This window comes from Trachypithecus francoisi, unplaced genomic scaffold (assembly GCF_009764315.1).
Source record: "Trachypithecus francoisi isolate TF-2019V2 unplaced genomic scaffold, Tfra_2.0 Lachesis_group0, whole genome shotgun sequence".
NCBI lineage: Eukaryota > Metazoa > Chordata > Mammalia > Primates > Cercopithecidae > Trachypithecus > Trachypithecus francoisi.
The window spans coordinates 27,175,166-27,199,942 of NW_022681453.1; the positions used below are offsets into that span (position 1 = coordinate 27,175,166).

At 40.1% G+C, this 24,777-nt stretch overlaps 1 protein-coding gene and 1 long non-coding RNA gene across 6 annotated transcripts in view; one reads left to right on the forward strand and one right to left on the reverse strand.

The window, feature by feature from the left end:
* The window catches only part of CFAP20DC (CFAP20 domain containing), a 320,674-nt gene that overhangs the window by 222,068 nt on the left and 73,829 nt on the right, over positions 1 to 24,777 (reverse strand). The gene's annotated exons all lie outside the window — the stretch shown is intronic.
* The window catches only part of LOC117083070, a 220,275-nt gene that overhangs the window by 151,377 nt on the left and 44,121 nt on the right, over positions 1 to 24,777 (forward strand). The gene's annotated exons all lie outside the window — the stretch shown is intronic.

The window sequence follows — 24,777 nt, forward strand, 5'->3', positions numbered from 1 at the left end:
CTTTTGTTAATACATAGATGTAGGACATTGCTTGTTCCAGTTAATTGACTATTCTGTTGAGCCCAACAGTACTATCACAAACGATCACTTTCCGAAGCTTACAATAAAGAAGATATTTGGCACTGAAAGTACATTTTTCACAAATCACAAATCAGTTAAGGATTCTCAATTATCAACACAAACTATGATTATAAGATATTACCAATTGTTTATAGTCTTGAAAACTTTTTTTTAAAGTTTAAAATAAATTGCCCACCAATAAAAATTTGACAGTATTCAACAAGGAGAAAATACATCAAATGTTTTAAAATATCTCCAACATTCATTCTTGAGATCTTTCTATCCTTCCTCACCTCTGCTCTCCAGAATGTATCACTATAATTGCAGAATATTTTTACTCCTTAGGCAGTATATACATTCTCTTTTTCATTTTTACACGAAAATCTCACACATAGTTGAATAGAGGACATTTGACAGGTACACAAAGATACACACACGGATATTCAAGGTAACACTAATAGCAAAACAGAGGGAAAACTTAGAGATCTACCATAAGGATCTAGATAAATAGGTTATGCTCTAGCCATGCAATGGTATATATAGCAGCTATTAAAAAGAGTGAGACAGATTTAGTAGTTTGGAAATCATCTCAAGATAGGTAACAGAGAAAGCCCCACTGTCACTACCAAACTAACTGCCAAAAAGTGTTAATGGTATGATTCCACTTGTGGGAAAAAGGACTGTAATATATACATGCACACATACACACACACACACACACACACACACACACAATTAAGCTCTAGAAATATTCACAAAAAAACCTGCTAAAAGCAATTACCTTTGGAAAATGACTCCAAACTTTCTTATTATAGGTGTGGATTACTTTAATTATGTATGCAATTTTAAAATGGCAGAGTCTTACAGCATAAGAAAAAAGCAATGATTAGTGGTTAACTATTTATTTGAAATAAAATAAACATGCAAAAAACAATATTTGGTTTTAATAAATAACGTAAAAAAGTTCCTTTACGACCTGGGATCTCAAAAAAGACATTACACAACATACGTAGCACAAAGGAATTGCAGATAAGGGCGTTCTGCTAGGCTCATACCCATGAGGGGAATCAATAGACTATCCTTCGAGGTTAGAGCACAACAATTTACTTATAGTGGTTTATTGAGTACTTAGTTCAATATGAGTGGACATTTTGTCAATAACATTCTAATGCATGCTACAGATGACAGTTCAATGCTATAATATAAAAGCTGGAAGGCCGTATAATAAAATCTATAGGTCCTTGGAGTCAGAGGATGATCATTTGTAGAGGACCTAAAGAAAAACACCAAGAAATGTCTTATTGCAGGACTTAATGATTGTTTTGGTTATTATGGATTGCATTAGTGAAAATACACTGGTGCCATTTTTAAACATTCTTTTATCTTATAAAATTCTAGTAAATGAAAGGTGAAATTAGAAAGCTTTCCTTCTAATTTGAATTAGGCTAGAAGCTTATCAATGTAAACACATTTCCCAATTAAGTTAGACAATATGCAGAACTCACCACCTGGGCATAATCCTGTTGGTTCAAAATAAGAGCATGCAATGAGGAGGTAAATTAACTCATTCAGTTCTATAATCAATTTGTAAGTTTCCAGCACAAAGCTAAAGTGTTTACATGAGCTATATTTGTGCCAATGTTCAAAGCATAAGTAAGGCAGTATTGCTAGAAGGGACAGTCTATAAATTAGTCTCTTAAAAAGTATGTTCAATTAGATATCAAGTTCATTTTATGGGGAGAAGTGTAATATAGTACACAGCATTTTCACATTTGATTTCTGAAGCATTCCTTATTTTCATTTTCCTTTTCTCTAAAACTGGATTTACATATTATTTAAACAATATTGGGGGGCGGAGCAAGATGGCCGAATAGGAACAGCTCCAGTCTCCAACTCCCAGCGCGAGCGACACAGAAGACCGGTGATTTCTGCATTTTCAACTGAGGTACTGGGGTCATCTCTCTAGGGAGTGCCGGACAATCGGTGCTGGTCAGCTGCTGCAGCCTGACCAGCGTGAGCTGAAGCAGGGCGAGGCATCGCCTCACCTGGAAGCGCAAGGGGTAAGGAAATCCCTTTTCCTAGCCAGGGGAACTGAGACACACAACCCTGGAAAATCGGGTAACTCCCATCCCAATACTGCGCTTTAAGGAAACAGGCACACCAGGAGAATATATCCCACACCTGGCCGGGAGGGTCCCACGCCCACGGAGCCTCCCTCACTGCTAACACAGCCGTCTGCGGCGATCTATCCGCAAGGCAGCAGCGAGGCTGGGGGAGGGGCGCCCGCCATTGCTGAGGCTTAAGTAGGTAAACAAAGCTGCTGGGAAGCTCGAATTGGGTGGAGCCCACCACAGCTCAAGGAGGCCTGCCTGTCTCTGTAGACTCCACCTCTGGGGACAGGGCATAGCTGCAGTCCATTAGGGGAAAGAGCGGGGCCGCTGCAGACCCGAACGACTCTGTCTGACAGCTTTGGGGAGAGCCGTGGATCTCCTAACGCGGAGGTTGAGATCTGAGAACGGACAGACTGCCTGCTCAGGTGGGTCCCTGACCCCTGAGTAGCCTAGCTGGGAGACATCCCCTACTAGGGGCAGTCTGATACCCCACACCTCACAGGGTGGCGTCACCCCTGAGAGGAAACTTCCAAAGAAAGAATCAGACAGGTACACTCGCTGTTCAGCAATATTCTATCTTCGGCAACCTCTGCTGCTGATACCCAGGCAAACAGGGTCTGGAGTGGACCTCAAGCAATCTCTAACAGACCAACAGACAGTCCTTCTGACTGTCAGACGGAAAACTATCGAGATGAGAGAAGAAGGTTTCAGTCCATCAAACCTCTCAGAGCTAAAGGAGGAATTACGTACCCAGCGCAAAGAAACTAAAAATCTTGAAAAAAAAGTGGAAGAATTGACAGCTAGACTAATTAATGCAGAGAAGATCATAAACGAAATGACAGAGATGAAAACCATGACACGAGAAATACGTGACAAATGCACAAGCTTCGGTAACCGACTCGATCAACTGGAGGAAAGAGTATCAGCGATTGAGGATCAAATGAATGAAATGAAGCGAGAAGAGAAACCAAAAGAAAAAAGAAGAAAAAGAAATGAACAAAGCCTGCAAGAAGTATGGGATTATGTAAAAAGACCAAATCTACGTCTGATTGGGGTGCCTGAAAGTGAGGGGGAAAATGGAACCAAGTTGGAAAACACTCTTCAGGATATCATCCAGGAGAACTTCCCCAACCTAGTAGGGCAGGCCAACATTCAAATTCAGGAAATACAGAGAACGCCACAAAGATACTCCTCCAGAAGAGCAACTCCAAGACACGTAATTGCCAGATTCACCAAACTTGAAATGAAGGAAAAAATCTTAAGGGCAGCCAGAGAAAGGTCGGGTTACCCACAAAGGGAAGCCCATCAGAATAACAGCAGACCTCTCGGCAGAAACTCTACAAGCCAGAAGAGAGTGGGGGCCAATATTCAACGTTCTTAAAGAAAAGAATTTTCAACCCAGAATTTCATATCCAGCCAAACTAAGCTTCATCAGTGAAGGAGAAATAAAATCCTTTACAGATAAGCAAATGCTTAGAGATTTTGTCACCACCAGGCCTGCCTTACAAGAGACCCTGAAGGAAGCCCTAAACATGGAAAGGAACAAGCGGTACCAGCCATTGCAAAAACATGCCAAAATGTAAAGACCATCGAGGCTAGGAAGAAACTGCATCAACTAACGAGCAAAATAACCAGTTAATATCATAATGACAGGATCAAGTCACACATAACAATATTAACCTTAAATGTCAATGGACTAAATGCTCCAATTAAAAGACACAGACTGGCAAACTGGATCAAGAGTCAAGACCCATCAGTCTGCTGTATTCAGGAGACCCATCTCACATGCAGAGACATACATAGGCTCAAAATAAAGGGATGGAGGAAGATCTACCAAGCAAATGGAGAACAAAAAAAACAGGGGTTGCAATCCTAGTCTCTGATAAAACAGACTTTAAACCATCAAACATCAAAAGAGACAAAGAAGGCCATTACATAATGGTAAAGGGATCAATTCAACAGGAAGAGCTAACTCTCCTAAATATATGCACCCATACAGGAGCACCCAGATTCATAAAGCAAGTCCTTAGAGACCTACAAAGAGACTTAGACTCCCATACAATAATAATGGGAGACTTCAACACTCCACTGTCAACATTAGACAGATCACGAGACAGAAAGTTAACAAGGATATCCAGGAATTGAACTCATCTCTGCACCAAGTGGACCTAATAGACATCTATAGAACTCTCCACCCCAAATCAACAGAATATACATTCTTCTCAGCACCACATCGCACTTATTCCAAAATTGACCACATAATTGGAAGTAAAGCACTCCTCAGCAAATGTACAAGAACTGAAATTATAACAAACTGTCTCTCAGACCACAGTGCAATCAAACTAGAACTCAGGACTAAGAAACTCAATGAAAACCGCTCAACTACATGGAAACTGAACAACCTGCTCCTGAATGACTACTGGGTACATAACGAAATGAAAGCAGAAATAAAGATGTTCTTTGAAACCAATGAGAACAAAGATAAAACATACCAGAATCTCTGGACACATTTAAAGCAGTGTGTAGAGGGAAATTTATAGCACTAAATGCCCACAAGAGAAAGCAGGAAAGATCTAAAATTGACACTCTAACATCACAATTAAAAGAACTAGAGAGGCAAGAGCAAACACATTCAAAAGCTAGCAGAAGCAAGAAATAACTAAGATCAGAGCAGAACTGAAGGAGATAGAGACACAAAAAACCCTCCAAAAAATCAATGAATCCAGGAGTTGGTTTTTTGAAAAGATCAACAAAATTGACAGACCGCTAGCTAGACTAATAAAGAAGAAAAGAGAGAAGAATCAAATAGATGCAATAAAAAATGATAAAGGGATATCACCACCGACCCCACAGAAATACAAACACCATCAGAGAATACTATAAACGCCTCTACGCAAATCAACTAGAAAATCTAGAAGAAATGGATAATTTCCTGGACACTTACACTCTCCCAAGACTAAACCAGGAAGAAGTTGAATCCCTGAATAGACCAATAGCAGGCTCTGAAATTGAGGCAACAATTAATAGCCTACCCACCAAAAAAAGTCCAGGACCAGATGGATTCACAGCTGAATTCTACCAGAGGTACAAGGAGGAGCTGGTACCATTCCTTCTGAAACTATTTCAATCAATAGAAAAAGAGGGAATCCTCCCTAACTCTTTTTATGAGGCCAACATCATCCTGATACCAAAGCCTGGCAGAGACACAACAAAAAGAGAGAATTTTAGACCAATATCCCTGATGAACATCGATGCAAAAATCCTCAATAAAATACTGGCAAACCGGATTCAGCAGCACATCAAAAAGCTTATCCACCATGATCAAGTGGGCTTCATCCCTGGGATGCAAGGCTGGTTCAACATTCGCAAATCAATAAACGTAATCCAGCATATAAACAGAACCAAAGACAAGAACCACATGATTATCTCAATAGATGCAGAAAAGGCTTTTGACAAAATTCAACAGCCCTTTATGCTAAAAACGCTCAATAAATTTGGTATTGATGGAACGTACCTCAAAATAATAAGAGCTATTTATGACACCCACAGCTAATATCATACTGAATGGGCAAAAACTGGAAAAATTCCCTTTGAAAACTGGCACAAGACAGGGATGCCCTCTCTCACCACTCCTATTCAACATAGTGTTGGAAGTTCTGGCTAGGGCAATCAGGCAAGAGAAAGAAATCAAGGGTATCCAGTTAGGAAAAGAAGAAGTCAAATTGTCCCTGTTTGCAGATGACATGATTGTATATTTAGAAAACCCCATCGTCTCAGCCCAAAATCTCCTTAAGCGGATAAGCAACTTCAGCAAAGTCTCAGGATACAAAATTAATGTGCAAAAATCACAAGCATTCTTATACACCAGTAACAGACAAGCAGAGAGTCAAATCAGGAATGAACTTCCATTCACAGTTGCTTCAAAGAGAATCAAATACCTAGGAATCCAGCTTACAAGGGATGTAAAGGACCTCTTCAAGGAGAACTACAAACCACTGCTCAGTGAAATCAAAGAGGACACAAACAAATGGAAGAACATACCATGCTCATGGATAGGAAGAATCAATATCGTGAAAATGGCCATACTGCCCAAGGTGATTTATAGATTCAATGCCATCCCCATCAAGCTACCAATGACTTTCTTCACAGAATTGGAAAAAACTGCTTTAAAGTTCATATGGAACCAAAAAAGAGCCCGCATTGCCAAGACAATCCTAAGTCAAAAGGACAAAGCTGGAGGCGTCACGCTACCTGACTTCAAACTATACTACAAGGCTACAGTAACCAAAACAGCATGGTACTGGTACCACAACAGAGATATAGACCAATGGAACAGAACAGAGTCCTCAGAAATAATACCACACATCTACAGCCATCTGATCTTTGACAAACCTGAGACAAACAAGAAATGGGGAAAGGATTCCCTATTTAATAAATGGTGCTGGGAAAATTGGCTAGCCATAAGTAGAAAGCTGAAACTGGATCCTTTCCTTACCCCATACGAAAATTAATTCAAGATGGATTAGAGACTTAAATGTTAGACCTAATACCATAAAAACCCAAGAAGAAAATCTAGGTAGTACCATTCAGGACATAGGCATGGGCAAGGACTTCATGTCTAAAACACCAAAAGCAACGGCAGCAAAAGCAAAAATTGACACATGGGATCTAATTAAACTAAAGAGCTTTTGCACAGCTAAAGAACTACCATCAGAGTGAACAGGCACCTACAGAATGGGAAAAAATTTTTGCAACCTACTCATCTGACAAAGGGCTAATATCCAGAATCTACAAAGAACTCAAACAAATATACAAGAAAAAAACAAACAACCCCATCAAAAAGTGGGGAAAGGATATGAACAGACATTTCTCAAAAGAAGACATCCATACAGCCAACAGACACATGAAAAAATGCTCATCATCACTCGCCATCAGAGAAATGCAAATCAAAACCACAATGAGATACCATCTCACACCAGTTAGAATGGCAATCATTAAGAAGTCAGGAAACAACAGGTGTTGGAGAGGATGTGGAGAAAGAGGAACACTTTTACACTGTTGGTGGGATTGTAAACTAGTTCAACCATTATGGAAAAGAGTATGGCAATTCCTCAAGGATCTAGAACTAGATGTACCATATGACCCAGCCATCCCACTACTGGGTATATACCCAAAGGATTATAAATTACTCTACTACAAAGACACATGCACACGTATGTTTATTGCGGCACTATTCACAATAGCAAAGACTTGGAACCAACCCAAATGTCCATCTGTGACAGACTGGATTAAGAAAATGTGGCACATATACACCATGGAATACTATGCAGCCATAAAAAAGGATGAGTTTGCATCCTTTGTAGGGACATGGATGCAGCTGGAAACCATCATTCTTAGCAAACTATCACAAGAAGAGAAAACCAAACACCGCATGTTCTCACTCATAGGTGGGAACTGAACAATGAGATCACTTGGACTCGGGAAGGGGAACATCACACACTGGGGCCTATCATGGGGAGGGGGGAGGAGGGAGGGATTGCATTGGGGAGTTATACATGATATAAACGTCATGCACATGTACCCTAGAACTTAAAGTATAATAAAAAAAAAAAAAAAATGAAAAAAAAAAACCAATATTTGGGGATGAATTAAAATATGCATTCAAATCGTTTCTAGGGACGATTAAATGTTAGCAGCTCCCAGGCTCTCTTCTCATTTAAAAAAAAAATTCTTCTCCTTGGGGATCATGTCCATTCTCACCCAATTTTTAAACGTTTTTTATATGTTCATAACTCAATCTAGATATCCAGCCCTAACTCATTCCTTGAACTCCAAACTGCTTAATTGAATTTCTTCCAGGATATTTCACAGATATTTCAAACTAAAATATTTGGGGAAATACTTGCCTTACTTGTTTTAATGGATCTTTCTTAAATGTGCAGCTCACATATACTGCAATATTAGAAGTGATTAATAGTACAAGTGTTTGGGGTCTTTATTTAGAAGCCTGGTGATGTTTTGTGACCAGAATAGAATGTAAGTACTGTTTGTATCAATTAGCTTATGGTGAAGTTGGTTCTGTTATACATAGATTTGCTTAAAGTCTCAATTTCTAAGAACCTAATGATGTTAGGTGAGGAATTACTATAGTTTCTTCTTCTGTTAAATGAGGCTAAAACCTAATTTGCCAAGTTACTGTAAAAACAGGAGGCTAGCCTCTTTAGGATCTGTTCCCTTGCCCAACTAAATTACTTACATGGAACCAAAATAACCAAATGATTAGCCTTTCTCAGGTAGGAAGTCACGTGTGGATGTGCGAAGGCTCACAGTCAGAATTAAAGGATGTAAATTAAACAGCTACAGCAAATATTTTTCATGAGCAACCTAATCATGAAACACAGAGTAACTTCTGACATTTTAGAAAACACTGAGGTAAGCCCTGACTGTAGCCAGGAAGCTATAGTGCATGTGTTGCTGGCATATGGGACAGGCAAATACTGGCCTTGTCTGGTATCCTGTATCTCACAAGCAGTGATCCCTGAAAATTAACACTCATTGAGGGTTTACATACCACTGGCAAGACATTGGGGATATAAGAATTCTGGACATGGCCTATTCTCTGATAAAAGTTTTATAACTTCTTGTCAGATATTTAGGGTGGCAAAGTAAAAAATATTTTTAAAAAAGTGGAAGGAAAGGAGTCAGGAAATTTGAAAACTGAAGGAGACAATATAAACCCAGCTCCCACTGGCAAGCAGGAGCAGCCTTACATCTCCAGTGTTTGTCTCTCCCCACTCCACCCTGGTACCAAGGTCAGAACTCTGCATAAGGACCTGAAAGAAGTGTGGGAAGGAGGATGCAAGAAGAGGAGAGGAACCTGTCACCAAAGTACAATTTTGCCTGGGGAAAGCCCAGCCCCTTCCTCTCAGGAACTGAGTGGGGAAAGGCATGAGGTGGTTCCTCCCTAGAATGAATGGAACTGAAGAGGAGAGGATCCGGAAGTAGGCTAGGGAGTGCCAAGGCCTGCACAGCTCTTTGTTCCTGGGTGGAGCAAGAAGAGAGAAAAAAATGCGGTGAAGCATGAGGCAGCTTCATTAGGACCCTACCATTTACCTTCCTTCCTATCCTTCTTCCAGGTTCTTCCCAGTTCTTTTGCCACCACTGGCTTCCCCATTCCCCTGCCTTCTAATAGCATCCTATCCCTGACCTTCATACTTCTCATCTTCTTTCTAAGCTTCAAGAGAGCCAAAGGCTTTTTCTTGTCTATATTTTCTCAAGGTTGCAAATCTCCACTAAAAGCAACCTAATTGCCTCATCGTTGACAGCTCCCTCAAAGTATGAGTGTTACTCAAGAAAAGTTTTATTCTGGCCAGGTGCAGAGGCTCACAACTGTAGTCCCAGCACTTTGGGAGGCCAAGGTGGGCAGATCATTTGATGCTAGGAGTTCGAGACCATTCTGATCAGCATGGTGAAACCCTATCTCTGCTAAAAATACAAAAATTAGTCAGGCTTGGTGGTACACGTCTGTAATCCCAGCTGCTCTAGAGGCTGAGGCATGAGAATTGCTTGAACCTGGGAGGTGGAGGTTGCAGTGGGCCAAGACCACTCCACTGCACTCCAGCCTGGGTGAAAGAGGGAGACTGTCTCCCCTCCAACAAAAAAGAAAAAAAAAAAGTCTTACTCTGTTCATTAAAACAAAGCAATATGGGGGAGATATTTCTGGACTTGGGGTTTCCTACCATTTCTAATGCAGACAGTTCAAGGAGCACATGAGAAACATGGCTGACTTCATTAGAGAAGCACTCCTCTGGCTTTTAGTTTTCATCAATTTCTGCCTCTTCTCGGCTAAACTCAGCAATATCCACTCTAATCCCAGGTCCTGATGCATTCTTGCTATATTCTTCAAGCCTCACCTTAACCTGGTTCTGTATTATCCCAGTGGTGGTGGTGATGCTGTGATTTACCAGATACCTTAACTCCAGGGCTACAGCTAAGTTACTTTCCACAAAGATCCCAGGAAGATCCCACATGACCATAGGGCTTAATTCTTTGCAGCCAAGGTCATGACTAGATGATATGTTCTGTCAAGTAAGGAGAATCACAAAACCTGGCGTCCAAGTGAAAGAGGAAGGACAGAGTGGAAGTTAAGCTAACAACAGGCTTTGTAGTCAGACTGCCTGGGCACAAACTATGGTTCTTCCACCCATTAGCCTGTAGTACTTTGGGCAAGTTAGGGCTCCCTCTTCTCAATTTCCTCACCTTTAATCTAGGAATAAAAGTAGTCTCTATCTGGTAGAATTGCTATAAGGATTGAATGCAATAATGTATGTAAAGTGCTTAGTATAGTCTGAATAAGGTATTTGTGTTCATTATGTGTTAGTTGTTACTAAATTTTATTCATATTCCAGAACTTTGAGGTTACAACAAAGTATTTATTCTAATACTGAGGAATGAGCCACCTTTGTTAATCCAGCTTTCCACAAAAAGAAGATGGCTCTCAGTATGACAAGAATGAAATTCAGGCTCTGAACTTCCATAAGAGAATGTCAACTCTGCTTCCAGTCTGGTATCTAAAGTATATTGATCCTACCTTAAGCAACAGCACTGAGTTTCAGCACTTTAGGCGCTTGTCAAAATTCAACTATGAACTGGCTGAATCTAGCACTTGCCAAAGGATTGCTTGAAATGCCTCATTTTCTGAACCATATTATATTTGCTCCCTAAAGAACTGACGTCACAAAGTTGAGATTTAATGTTTTGTCCTTGCTTTTCTTTTCTTTTCTTTTTTTTTATGGAGAATCAATGTAAGAAAAATCCATTTGAAGGAAACTTTATGTCTTTTGTAAAAATCATATCTTGGACAGCAAATAGGCTTCATCTTAAGTTCCAATGTCAAATGATTGGTAGTGACTGTCTGGAGTGCTCTGTTAAGAAGGATGGCAAGGTTGCCATGATCGATTAGCACTGTTTGCCTCGGACATCACTGAGGAAGTATGGTGCCTTAGTGATACAGTTACCCACCCTATCATTACCATAGTTGAAAGCCTGATGCATTGTCAGTGTAATGTAAGGACCTCCTAAATGTATATATCCCTTCTTAAATTCAATGCCATAGGCTTCTCACTACTAAGCCTGATAGCTCTTAATGCCTCTGTCTGAGTTGTCTGCCTCCCATTATCAAGTAGCCCTCCAAACTTGAAGATAAAGTTACCTTAAAAGTTTTTAGAATCAACTCACAAAGGAGGAGATTAGAAGACAGGATGTTTCTCAAATCAAAGCGAAAAGAGTAAGGTAAGGAAATTAAGCATGGGTTGGATAATATAAATGAAAGAGCCTGATTAGTGGTATTAAGTATATGCAGATAAAAAGGATCTGAACAGAAAAAGGAGAGCCAAAGTAGGGGGAAAGCATTTGAAGAAAAATATTCTGATCATGGGCCATTAGGATAATGATGGTACTTGAGACAGCTCAAAATGATAAATCATTACAGTTTGTTTTAAAGAATTCTTTGCCAGAACCATTTCAGTGATATTAAATTGTTTAAGTGGCCATCTGTGAAGTGGTGTGGCAACTGGGTGGGTTTTATGGGACAGTCTGGTACATCTATTAAAATAGCTACACCTGTTACATAGAAGCTGTTTGCAATGCTCCTTTGCCAATCATAAATCTGGTTAATCCAACTTTTTTGTCATTTTAATTCTATAGATTACTTAAACCAGAAGGAATGTGGGTGCACTAAATTGTTTCCAATTTAACAAAGAAAATATGTTTTTTTTTAAAGCACGAAAACTATACTCAATTTAGATGGCAGTTTTAGAACTTATGGTTCAGTTTTATATCTTTTCTATTTGAAAGATTTACACAACAAAATCAGAGCAAAACACTCTTAATGGGAAGGCATAAAAGAGACTGCCTATTCTTATTCTACTCAAAGATCTGCTTATTGGAAATAGGGTAAATATTTTATCATCCAAATTTAATAATAATCACCATAACACACCAAAATAGAAATTGTTACTTATAAATATCAACAATAATAATTACAACAGTAAACACCTATATATGGCTTAATCTGTGGCAGGTGCTATTCAAAATGCTTTATGGATATTGTTTAATTTTCAAGCAACCTAATTGCTTGAAACAGCCCATGGGATGTTCTCTTATTATTCCCATTTTATGGATGAGGAAATTGAGGCACAAGGACACTAAGTAACTTAGCCAGGATCACATGGCTAGTGAGTATCAGAACCAGAATTCCAACCCAGGCAGTCTGGCTCTAGCATCTGTCATTTAAACCACTTTGATATATACTCTCTTCACCCTTCATCCAGAAATTCTAATGCATAGGTGTGAGGTATGATTTCAGGAGTTAGGTTGGGCTACTTCTGAACTTTATAACTATATCTCAGCATTTCTTTGCCTGTCATTAATGTTTAAATGGAAAAGGGAAAGAATGCTTGTAAGTTTGGCTGGGGAGTAAAGGAAGAATCCAGTTGGCAGGACAAGTTGGTGAGAGCATTCCATCCTACTTATTAAAATTAAATCTTTTCTACTTAGATAAAACCTTTCTTTTGAAGTGCCCAAGATAACTTCTGCAGTAAATCATCAATAATTATTACTGGCTTCCTATTTCTTTGTTGTGACACTGTATTTGTCAGAATATCCCTGAGTGGTCACTGTTTTTTGAACTGCGAACTTAGTGGTGATGGTATAGCTTCTGAATTGGTTTCTGATAACTTTTGCCAGAGGATTTAGGAATAATTATTATTCTTAGCCCCACCAAACCACACGGTGACACTAGCAAACTCTGAAATGCAATGAGCAGGATCATCACACTGCAGAGAGATATAGCCTAATGACATGGAAAGAGATGTCAAATCATTTTTAACTTTAGAGGGGATGGCCTTGCAAGATTTAATTAGCTTACAGTTGAGAAGTAATTTGACGTTTCAAATTATAGTTATTTAGAGACTCTTGAATTGCTCATCATTTCACCTGATAAAACTGCAATATGAGGATAGTCCCATGGAAAAAAATGATTAGAATTAAAACAAAATCCCTATAGAGAAGCAACAAAAAGAGTGAAAAGAAAACGAGCTTGGGAATCAGACAGCATTTGGATATAGCACCACAGGTGTGATGTTGGGTGGGCTATTACTGAACTTCTCTGAGGCTTTCTCATTTATAAATGATCTTACGGAGTTTTGTAAGAGTTAAAGGAACTTGGTAAAGTTGCTAGCACGGTGTCATTGCTCAATAAATTTTGGTTACTTTTTTGTGGGGGCTGGGGGGACAGGATCTCCCTCCATCACCGAGGTCAGAGTGCAGTGGTATGATCACAGCTCACTGCAGCTTTGACATCCTGGGCTCAAGTGATCCTCCTGCCTCAGCCTCCTGAGTAGGACTGAGGCACTAGGACTGGAGGACTGGGACTACAGTAGTGCACTACAATGGCCAGCTGATTTTTTTAAACTTTATTTTTGTAGACAGGGTTTTGCTATGTTGCCCAGACTAGTCCTGAACTCTTGTGCTCAAGCCATCCTCCCACCTTGGCCTCCCAAAGTGTTGGGATTACAGGTGTAAGCCACTGTGCTGGGCCAATTTTGGTTTATTTATTAATATTCTTCCTATTCCCTTTTTATACTAACACTGAAAATTTTCCCTGAGATTCCCCATCTCTGAACTCTATTCCTTCTTCTTCATCTCTACTCTTGTTTTCAATATCCATCATCCCTGGCCTGACTGACTGCAACAACCTCCTAACTATCACCATATGTAGTCTTTTTTTTCCTCAGCAACTTAACACATCTTTAGAAAAATAAACAGCATTGCAAAAACATGCCAAAATGTAAAGACCATCAATGCTAGGAAGAAACTGCATCAATTAACGAGCAAAATAACCAGCTAATATCACAATGACAGGATTAAGTTCACACATAACAAAATTAACCTTAAATGTAAATGGACTAAATGCTCCAATTAAAAGACACAGACTGGCAAATTGGATAAAGAGTCAAGACCCATTGGTTTGCTGTATTCAGGAGACCCATCTCACATGCAGAGACACACATAGGCTCAAAATAAAGGGATGGAGGAAGATCTACCAAGCAAATGGAGAACAAAAAAAACAGGGGTTGCAATCCTAGTCTCTGATAAAACAGACTTTAAACCATCAAAGATCAAAAGAGACAAAGAAGGCCATTACATAATGGTAAAGGGATCAATTCAACAGGAAGAGCTAACTATCCTAAATATATATGCGTCCAACACAGGAGCACCCAGATTCATAAAGCAAGTCCTTAGAGACTTACAAAGAGACTTAGATTCCCATACAATAATAATGGGAGACTTCAACACCCCACTGTCAAATTAGACAGATCAACGAGACAGAAAGTTAACAAGGATATTCAGGACTTGAACTCAGCTCTGGACCAAGCGGATCTAACAGATATCTACAGAACTCTCCACCCCAAATCAACAGAATATACATTCTTCTCAGCACCACATCACACTTATTCCAAAATTGACCACACAGTTGGAAGTAAAGCACTCCTCAGCAAATGTAAAAGAACAGAAATTATAACAAACTGTCTCTCAGACCACAGTGTAATCAAACTAGAACTCAGGACTAAGAAACTCAATGAAAACCGCTCAACTACATGGAAACTGAACAACCTGCTCCTGAATGACTACTGGGTACATAACAAAATGAAGGCAGAAATAAAGATGTTCTTTGAAACCAATGAGAACAAAGATACAACATACCAGAATCTCTGGGACACATTTAAAGCAGTGTGTAGAGGGAAATTTATAGCACTAAATGCCCACAAGAGAAAGCTGGAAAGATCTAAAATTGACACTCTAACATCACAATTAAAAGAACTAGAGAAGCAAGAGCAAACACATTCAAAAGCTAGCAGAAAGGCAAGAAATAACTAAGATCAGTGCAGAACTGAAGGAGACAGAGACACAAAAAACCCTCCAAAAAATCAATGAATCTACGAGCTGGTTTTTTGAAAAGATCAACAAAATTGATAGACCACTAGCAAGACTAATAAAGAGAGAGAAGAATCAAATAGATGCAATAAAAAATGATAAAGGGGATATCACCACCGACCCCACAGAAATACAAACTACCAACACAGAATACTACAAACGCCTCTATGCAAATAAACCAGAAAACCTAGAATAAATGGATAATTTCCTGGACATTTACACTCTCCCAAGACTCAACCAGGAAGAAGTTGAATCCCTGAAGAGACCAATAGCAGGCTCTGAAATTGAGGCAATAAATAATAGCCTACCAACCAAAAAAAGTCCAGGACCAGACGGATTCACAGCCGAATTCCACCGTAGGTACAAGGAGGAGCTGGTACTATTCCTTCTGAAACTATTCCAATCAATAGAAAAAGAGGGAATCGGGCCGGGCGCGGTGGCTCAAGCCTGTAATCCCAGCACTTTGGGAGGCCGAGGCGGGCGGATCACGAGGTCAGGAGATCGAGACCATCCTGGCTAACACTGTGAAACCCCGTCTCTACTAAAAAATACAAAAAACTAGCCGGGCGAGGTGGCGGGCGCCTGTCGTCCCAGCTACTCGGAGGCTGAGGCAGGAGAATGGCGTGAACCCGGGAGGCGGAGCTTGCAGTGAGCTGAGATCCGGCCACTGCACTCCAGCCTGGGTGACAGAGCGAGACTCCGTCTCAAAAAAAAAAAAAAAAAAAAAAAAAAGAAAAAGAGGGAATCCTCCCTAATTCATTTTATGAGGCCAACATCATCCTGATATCAAAGCCTGGCAGAGACACAACAAAAAAAGAGAATTTTAGACCAATATCCCTGATGAACATCGATGCAAAAATCTTTAATAAAATACTGGCAAACCGAATCCAGCAGCACATTAAAAAGCATATCCACCATGATCAAGTGGGCTTCATCCCTGGGATGCAAGACTGGTTCAACATACGCAAATTAATAAACGTAATCCAGCATATAAACAGAACCAAAGACAAAACCTACATGATTATCTCAATAGATGCAGAAAAGGCTTTTGACAAAATTCAACAGCCTTTCATGCTAAAAACTCTCAATAAATTCGGTATTGATGGAACGTATCTCAAAATAATAAGAGCTATTTATGACAAACCCACAGCCAATATCATGCTGAATGAGCAAAAACTGGAAGCATTCCCTTTGAAAACTGGCACAAGACAGGGATGCCCTCTCTCACCACTCCTATTCAACACAGTGTTGAAAGTTCTGGCCAGGACAATCAGGCAAGAGAAAGAAATAAAGGGTATTCAGTTAGGAAAAGAAGAAGTCAAATTGTCCCTGTTTGCAGATGACATGATTGTATATTTAGAAAACCCCATCGTCTCAGCCCAAAATGTCCTTAAGCTGATAAGCAACTTCAGCAAAGTCTCAGGATACAAAATTAATGTGCAAAAATCACAAGCATTCTTATACACCAGTAACAGACAAACAGAGAGCCAAATCATGAATGAACTCCCATTCACAATTGCTTCAAAGAGAATAAAATACTTAGGAATCCAACTTACAAGGGATGTAAAGGACCTCTTCAAGGAGAACTACAAACCACTGCTCAGTGAAATAAAAGAGTACACAAACAAATGGAAGAACATACCTTGCTCATGGATAGGAAAAATCAATATTGTGAAAATGGCCATACTGCCCAAGGTAATTTACAGATTCAATGCCATTCCCATCAAGCTACCAATGACTTTCTTCACAGAATTGGAAAAAACTGCTTTAAAGTTCATGTGGAACCAAAAAAGACCCTGCATTGCCAAGACAATCCTAAGTCAAAAGAACAAAGCTGTAGGCATCATGCTACCTGACTTCAAACTATACTACAAGGCTACAATAACCGAAACAGCATGGTACTGGTACCAAAACAGAGATATAGACCAATGGAACAGAACAGAGCCCTCAGAAATAAGACCACACATCTACAGCCATCTGATCTTTGACAAACCTGACAAAAATAAGAAATGGGGAAAGGATTCCGTATTTAATAAACGGTGCTGGGAAAATTGGCTAGTCATAAGTAGAAAGCTGAAACTGGATCCTTTCCTTACCCCTTATACGAAAATTAATTCAAGATGGATTAGAGACTTAAATATTAGACCTAAAACCATAAAAACCCTAGAAGAAACCCTAGGTAATACCATTCAGGACATAGGCATGGGCAAGGACTTCATGTCTAAAACACCAAAAGCAACGGCAGCAAAAGCCAAAATTGACAAATGGGATCTAATTAAACTAAAGAGCTTCTGCACAGCAAAAGAAACTACCATCAGAGTGAACAGGCAACCTACAGAATGGGAGAAAATTTTTGCAATCTACTCATCTGACAAAGGGCTAATATCCAGAATCTACAAAGAACTCAAACAAATTTATGAGAAAAAAACAAACAACCCCATCAAAAAGTGGGCAAAGGATATGAACAGACATTTCTCAAAAGAAGACATGCATACAGCCAACAGATACATGAAAAAATGCTCGTCATCACTGGCCATCAGAGAAAATGCAAATCAAAACCACAATGAGATACCATCTCACACCAGTTAGAACGGCAATCATTAAAAAGTCAGGAAACAACAGGTGCTGGAGAGGATGTGGAGAAATAGGAACACTTTTACACTGTTGGTGGGATTGTAAACTGGTTCAACCTTTGTGGAAAACAGTATGGCTATTCCTCAAGGATCTAGAACTAGAAATACCATATGACCCAGCCATCCCATTACTGGGTATATACCCAAAGGAGTATAAATCGTGCTGCTATAAAGACACATGCACATGTATGTTTACTGCGGCAGTATTCACAATAGCAAAGACTTGGAATCAACCCAAATGTCTATCAGTGACAGATTGGATTAAGAAAATGTGGCACATATACACCATGGAATACTATGCAGCCATAAAAAAGGATGAGTTTGTGTCCTTTGTAGGGACATGGATGCAGCTGGAAACCATCATTCTCAGCAAACTATCACAAGAACAGAAAACCAAACACCGCATATTCTCACTGGTAGGTGGGAATTGAACAATGAGATTACTTGGACTCTGGAAGGGCAACATCACACACCGGGGCCTATTATGGGAAGCGGGGAAGGGGGAGCAACGGCATTGGGAGTTATACCTGATGTAAATGACGAGTTGATGGGTGCTGATGAGTTGATGGGTGCAGCACACCAATATGGCACAAGTATACATATGTAACAAATCTGCACGTTGTGCACATGTACCCTAGAACTTAAAGTATAATAAAAAAGAGAAAAAAAAAAAGAAAAAAGAAAAATAACCAGCAATGTTATCTTCCTAATTCATAAAAACAATCAATTCCTTGTCTACAGAATAAAATCCAAAAATCGGTGCCTATTTCTCCAGATCCATCTATCATCACTTCTCCATTCACTCCTTATTCTCCAGTCAAACCAATATACCACACTAATAGTGTGATCTTTATACATGTTTATCTCTCATCCAAAAAAGCCTTGCTTACCATTTGTGAGTTTTCACTTGTTCTATAAAACCCCTTAGCAACATCCCCTATTCCATCAACATACCTCTAACTAAAAGGAAAAAATAAAAACTCTATTTTATTTAAAATCTTTATAGCAATTATATATACTTCTGTTAGCATTTCTCTCACTGCATTCTATTTGTTCTATATTATTCTACTTGATAGACAATGAACTCACAAAGGAAGGGAATTATTTCTTATTCATCTTTGTATCACTAGGGTCTAGAACAGTCTCTGGAATCTTATACAGTACATATTGAACAGACACTGGATGAGAGAATGTCCAGACAGTTTTCTCTAATAGTTCACTCTCATCACCAGTTCAGCCTGTAAGCTATAATTACATTTCTCACTTTTGGCTAACCATTCGTTTTCCTTTATTAGAAACTAAGGAATTTTATCAACATGAACTGAGCTAATGAATATTCCCTAACTGTTACAAACACATAGTCTGGGAAAATACAAGAAAAATGAACCTTAAATACATAAACAAGTTTGAAAGATAAAATAGGAAGTTGATTGCATATGAGAATAAAGAGGAAATAAAAGCCAGGGCCAGTCAGCTATCAGCTGATGTCAAAGTAGGGTATGTGTTTATTGGGGGATGAGCTATCTAGCCTAAATGTATGTAGGAACCAGATGGTTAATATGTGTGCATGTGTGCACAGACACACATAAAATTATAGATGGGGGCCTCAGGATTGCAATACCTATAGTGAGACAGTAGATGTGGCCTTGGGCTTAAATCAGGTGGGAAGCTAGAACTGAGCCTCCTGCAAAAAGCCAAACCTTGGAATGACTGCTCCCTCTGTGAAAGAAGTTCTAGAAACTTCTGTATGGAAAATCAAAAACAAAAACTAGCAAAAAATAAATAAAAAATAAATGTCCAGGCTTTGGGTTTGGTTGAGTAAAAAGTCGACTGCGAGAAATTAAGTCCTTAAGACCAAACCATGTACATGACCTGAGTTTCACTTTAAACTACCCTTGTGAGGGAATCCCAAGCTGAGAAAGACATTTATAAACTGGCTCTATGTCAGTAAAACCCTTGAGGAACCCTTCAAATAAAATGCATAGCTTTTATAGGGGGACATACCAGCAATCTATGCTACAGGTACTCTCATGGAAAAAACGACCCCCAATAAAGATAAAGTCACATTCCAAAGTTACTAACTACACAAGGAAATGATACACCATAAGAGAGAGTAAGTATTTATAATAGGAAGAGTCACTTCTTTAGAACTTCAGAGAACAGAGCAATTTGAAAGTCACTATAAAATATGTTTAAAACTGTAATAAGTAAATAGGATACCATAAACAATGAATTTGAAAAAGAGCCAAATAGGGTTCTAGAAATTGAAATAATTTTTTAATAAAAAAGGACCTGCAAACAACAGAAACAACATATTAAACAGAGCTAAAAACTTAACTGATCTGAAGGAAATTACTCAGAATGGAACACAGAGAAATAAAGGAAGAAACAAGGAGATGGGTGGGATACAACTGGAGTTAAAGCTTTCTTAGGTGAGGTGGTTGTGTTATAGGAGAATGAGCTGGGGCGGAGCAAGATGGCCGAATAGGAACAGCTCCAGTCTCCAACTCCCAGCGCGAGCGACACAGAAGACCGGTGATTTCTGCGTTTTCAACTGAGGTACTGGGGTCATCTCGCTAGGGAGTGCCGGACAATCGGTGCTGGTCAGCTGCTGCAGCCTGACCAGCGTGAGCTGAAGCAGGGCGAGGCATCGCCTCACCTGGAAGCGCAAGGGGGAAAGGAATCCCTTTTTCCTAGCCAGGGGAACTGAGACACACAACACCTGGAAAATCGGGTAACTCCCACCCCAATACTGCGCTTTAAGGAAACAGGCACACCAGGAGAATATATCCCACACCTGGCCGGGAGGGTCCCACGCCCACGGAGCCTCCCTCACTGCTAACACAGCCGTCTGCGGCGATCTATCCGCAAGGCAGCAGCGAGGCTGGGGGAGGGGCGCCCGCCATTGCTGAGGCTTAAGTAGGTAAACAAAGCCGCTGGGAAGCTCGAACTGGGTGGAGCTCACAGCAGCTCAAGGAAGCCTGCCTGTCTCTGTAGACTCTACCTCTGCGGACAGCGCACAGCTGCAGCCCATTAGGGGAAAGAGCGGGGGCGGTGCAGACGCGAACGACTCTGTCTGACAGCTTTGGGGAGAGCCGTGGATCTCCTAACGCGGAGGTTGAGATCGAGAACGGACAGACTGCCTGCTCAGGTGGGTCCCTGACCCCTGAGTAGCCTAGCTGGGAGACATCCCCCACTAGGGGCAGTCTGACACCCCACACCTCACAGGGTGGCGTCACCCCTGAGAGGAAACTTCCAAAGAAAGAATCAGACAGGTACACTCGCTGTTCAGCAATATTCTATCTTCGGCAACCTCTGCTGCTGATACCCAGGCAAACAGGGTCTGGAGTGGACCTCAAGCAATCTCCAACAGACCAACAGACAGTCCTTCTGACTGTCAGACGGAAAACTATCAAACAGGAAGGACACCTATACCAAAACCCCATCCGTACGTCACCATCATCAAAGTCCAGAGACAGATAAAACCACAAAGATGGGGAAGAAGCAGGGCAGAAAAGCTGGTAATTCAAAAAATAAGAGCGCATCTCCCCCTGCAAAGGAGCGCAGCCCATCGCCAGCAACGGATCAAAGCTGGTCAGAGAATGACTTTGACGAGATGAGAGAAGAAGGCTTCACTCCATCAAACCTCTCAGAGCTAAAGGAGGAATTACATACCCAGCGCAAAGAAACTAAAAATCTTGAAAAAAAAGTGGAAGAATTGACAGCTAGATTAATTAATGCAGAGAAGATCATAAACGAAATGACAGAGATGAAAACCATGACACGAGAAATACGTGACAAATGCACAAGCTTCAGTAACCGACTCGATCAACTGGAAGAAAGAGTATCAGCGATTGAGGATCAAATGAATGAAATGAAGCGAGAAGAGAAACCAAAAGAAAAAAGAAGAAAAAGAAATGAACTAAGCCTGCAAGAAGTATGGGATTATGTAAAAAGACCAAATCTACGTCTGATTGGGGTGCCTGAAAGTGAGGGGGAAAATGGAACCAAGTTGGAAAACACTCTTCAGGATATCATCCAGGAGAACTTCCCCAACCTAGTAGGGCAGGCCAACATTCAAATTCAGGAAATACAGAGAACGCCACAAAGATACTCCTCCAGAAGAGCAACTCCAAGACACATAATTGCCAGATTCACCAAAGTTGAAATGAAGGAAAAAATCTTAAGGGCAGCCAGAGAGAAAGGTCGGGTTACCCACAAAGGGAAGCCCATCAGAATAACAGCAGACCTCTCGGCAGAAACTCTACAAGCCAGAAGAGAGTGGGGGCCAATATTCAACGTTCTTAAAGAAAAGAATTTTCAACCCAGAATTTCATATCCAGCCAAACTAAGCTTCATCAGTGAAGGAGAAATAAAATCCTTTACAGATAAGCAAATGCTTAGAGATTTTGTCACCACCAGGCCTGCCTTACAAGAGACCCTGAAGGAAGCCCTAAACATGGAAAGGAACAAGCGGTACCAGCCATTGCAAAAACATGCCAAAATGTAAAGACCATCGAGGCTAGGAAGAAACTGCATCAACTAACGAGCAAAATAACCAGTTAATATCATAATGACAGGATCAAGTTCACACATAACAATATTAACCTTAAATGTCAATGGACTAAATGCTCCAATTAAAAGACACAGACTGGCAAACTGGATCAAGAGTCAAGACCCATCAGTCTGCTGTATTCAGGAGACCCATCTCACATGCAGAGACATACATAGGCTCAAAATAAAGGGATGGAGGAAGATCTACCAAGCAAATGGAGAACAAAAAAAAGCAGGGGTTGCAATCCTAGTCTCTGATAAAACAGACTTCAAAGCATCAAAGATCAAAAGAGACAAAGAAGGCCATTACATCATGGTAAAGGGATCAATTCAACAGGAAGAGCTAACTCTCCTAAATATATATGCACCCAATACAGGAGCACCCAGATTCATAAAGCAAGTCCTTAGAGACCTACAAAGAGACTTAGACTCCCATACAATAATAATGGGAGACTTCAACACTCCACTGTCAACATTAGACAGATCAACGAGACAGAAAGTTAACAAGGATATCCAGGAATTGAACTCATCTCTGCACCAAGCGGACCTAATAGACATCTATAGAACTCTCCACCCCAAATCAACAGAATATACATTCTTCTCAGCACCACATCGCACTTATTCCAAAATTGACCACATAATTGGAAGTAAAGCACTCCTCAGCAAATGTACAAGAACAGAAATTATAACAAACTGTCTCTCAGACCACAGTGCAATCAAACTAGAACTCAGGACTAAGAAACTCAATCCAAACCGCTCAACTACATGGAAACTGAACAACCTGCTCCTGAATGACTACTGGGTACATAACGAAATGAAAGCAGAAATAAAGATGTTCTTTGAAACCAATGAGAACAAAGATACAACATACCAGAATCTCTGGGACACATTTAAAGCAGTGTGTAGAGGGAAATTTATAGCACTAAATGCCCACAAGAGAAAGCAGGAGAGATCTAAAATTGACACTCTAACATCACAATTAAAAGAACTAGAGAGGCAAGAGCAAACACATTCAAAAGCTAGCAGAAGGCAAGAAATAACTAAGATCAGAGCAGAACTGAAGGAGATAGAGACACAAAAAACCCTCCAAAAAATCAATGAATCCAGGAGTTGGTTTTTTGAAAAGATCAACAAAATTGACAGACCGCTAGCTAGACTAATAAAGAAGAAAAGAGAGAGGAATCAAATAGACGCAATAAAAAATGATAAAGGGGATATCACCACCGACCCCACAGAAATACAAACTACCATCAGAGAATACTATAAACACCTCTACGCAAATCAACTAGAAAATCTAGAAGAAATGGATAATTTCCTGGACACTTACACTCTCCCAAGACTAAACCAGGAAGAAGTTGAATCCCTGAATAGACCAATAGCAGGCTCTGAAATTGAGGCAACAATTAATAGCCTACCCACCAAAAAAGTCCAGGACCAGATGGATTCACAGCTGAATTCTACCAGAGGTACAAGGTGGAGCTGGTACCATTCCTTCTGAAACTATTTCAATCAATAGAAAAAGAGGGAATCCTCCCTAACTCTTTTTATGAGGCCAACATCATCCTGATACCAAAGCCTGGCAGAGACACAACAAAAAGAGAGAATTTTAGACCAATATCCCTGATGAACATCGATGCAAAAATCCTCAATAAAATACTGGCAAACCGGATTCAGCAGCACATCAAAAAGCTTATCCACCATGATCAAGTGGGCTTCATCCCTGGGATGCAAGGCTGGTTCAACATTCGCAAATCAATAAACGTAATCCAGCATATAAACAGAACCAAAGACAAGAACCACATGATTATCTCAATAGATGCAGAAAAGGCTTTTGACAAAATTCAACAGCCCTTTATGCTAAAAACGCTCAATAAATTTGGTATTGATGGAACGTACCTCAAAATAATAAGAGCTATTTATGACAAACCCACAGCTAATATCATACTGAATGGGCAAAAACTGGAAAAATTCCCTTTGAAAACTGGCACAAGACAGGGATGCCCTCTCTCACCACTCCTATTCAACATAGTGTTGGAAGTTCTGGCTAGGGCAATCAGGCAAGAGAAAGAAATCAAGGGTATCCAGTTAGGAAAAGAAGAAGTCAAATTGTCCCTGTTTGCAGATGACATGATTGTATATTTAGAAAACCCCATTGTCTCAGCCCAAAATCTGCTTAAGCTGATAAGCAACTTCAGCAAAGTCTCAGGATACAAAATTAATGTGCAAAAATCACAAGCATTCTTATACACCAGTAACAGACAAGCAGAGAGCCAAATCAGGAATCAACTTCCATTCACAATTGCTTCAAAGAGAATCAAATACCTAGGAATCCAGCTTACAAGGGATGTAAAGGACCTCTTCAAGGAGAACTACAAACCACTGCTCAGGGAAATCAAAGAGGACACAAACAAATGGAAGAACAT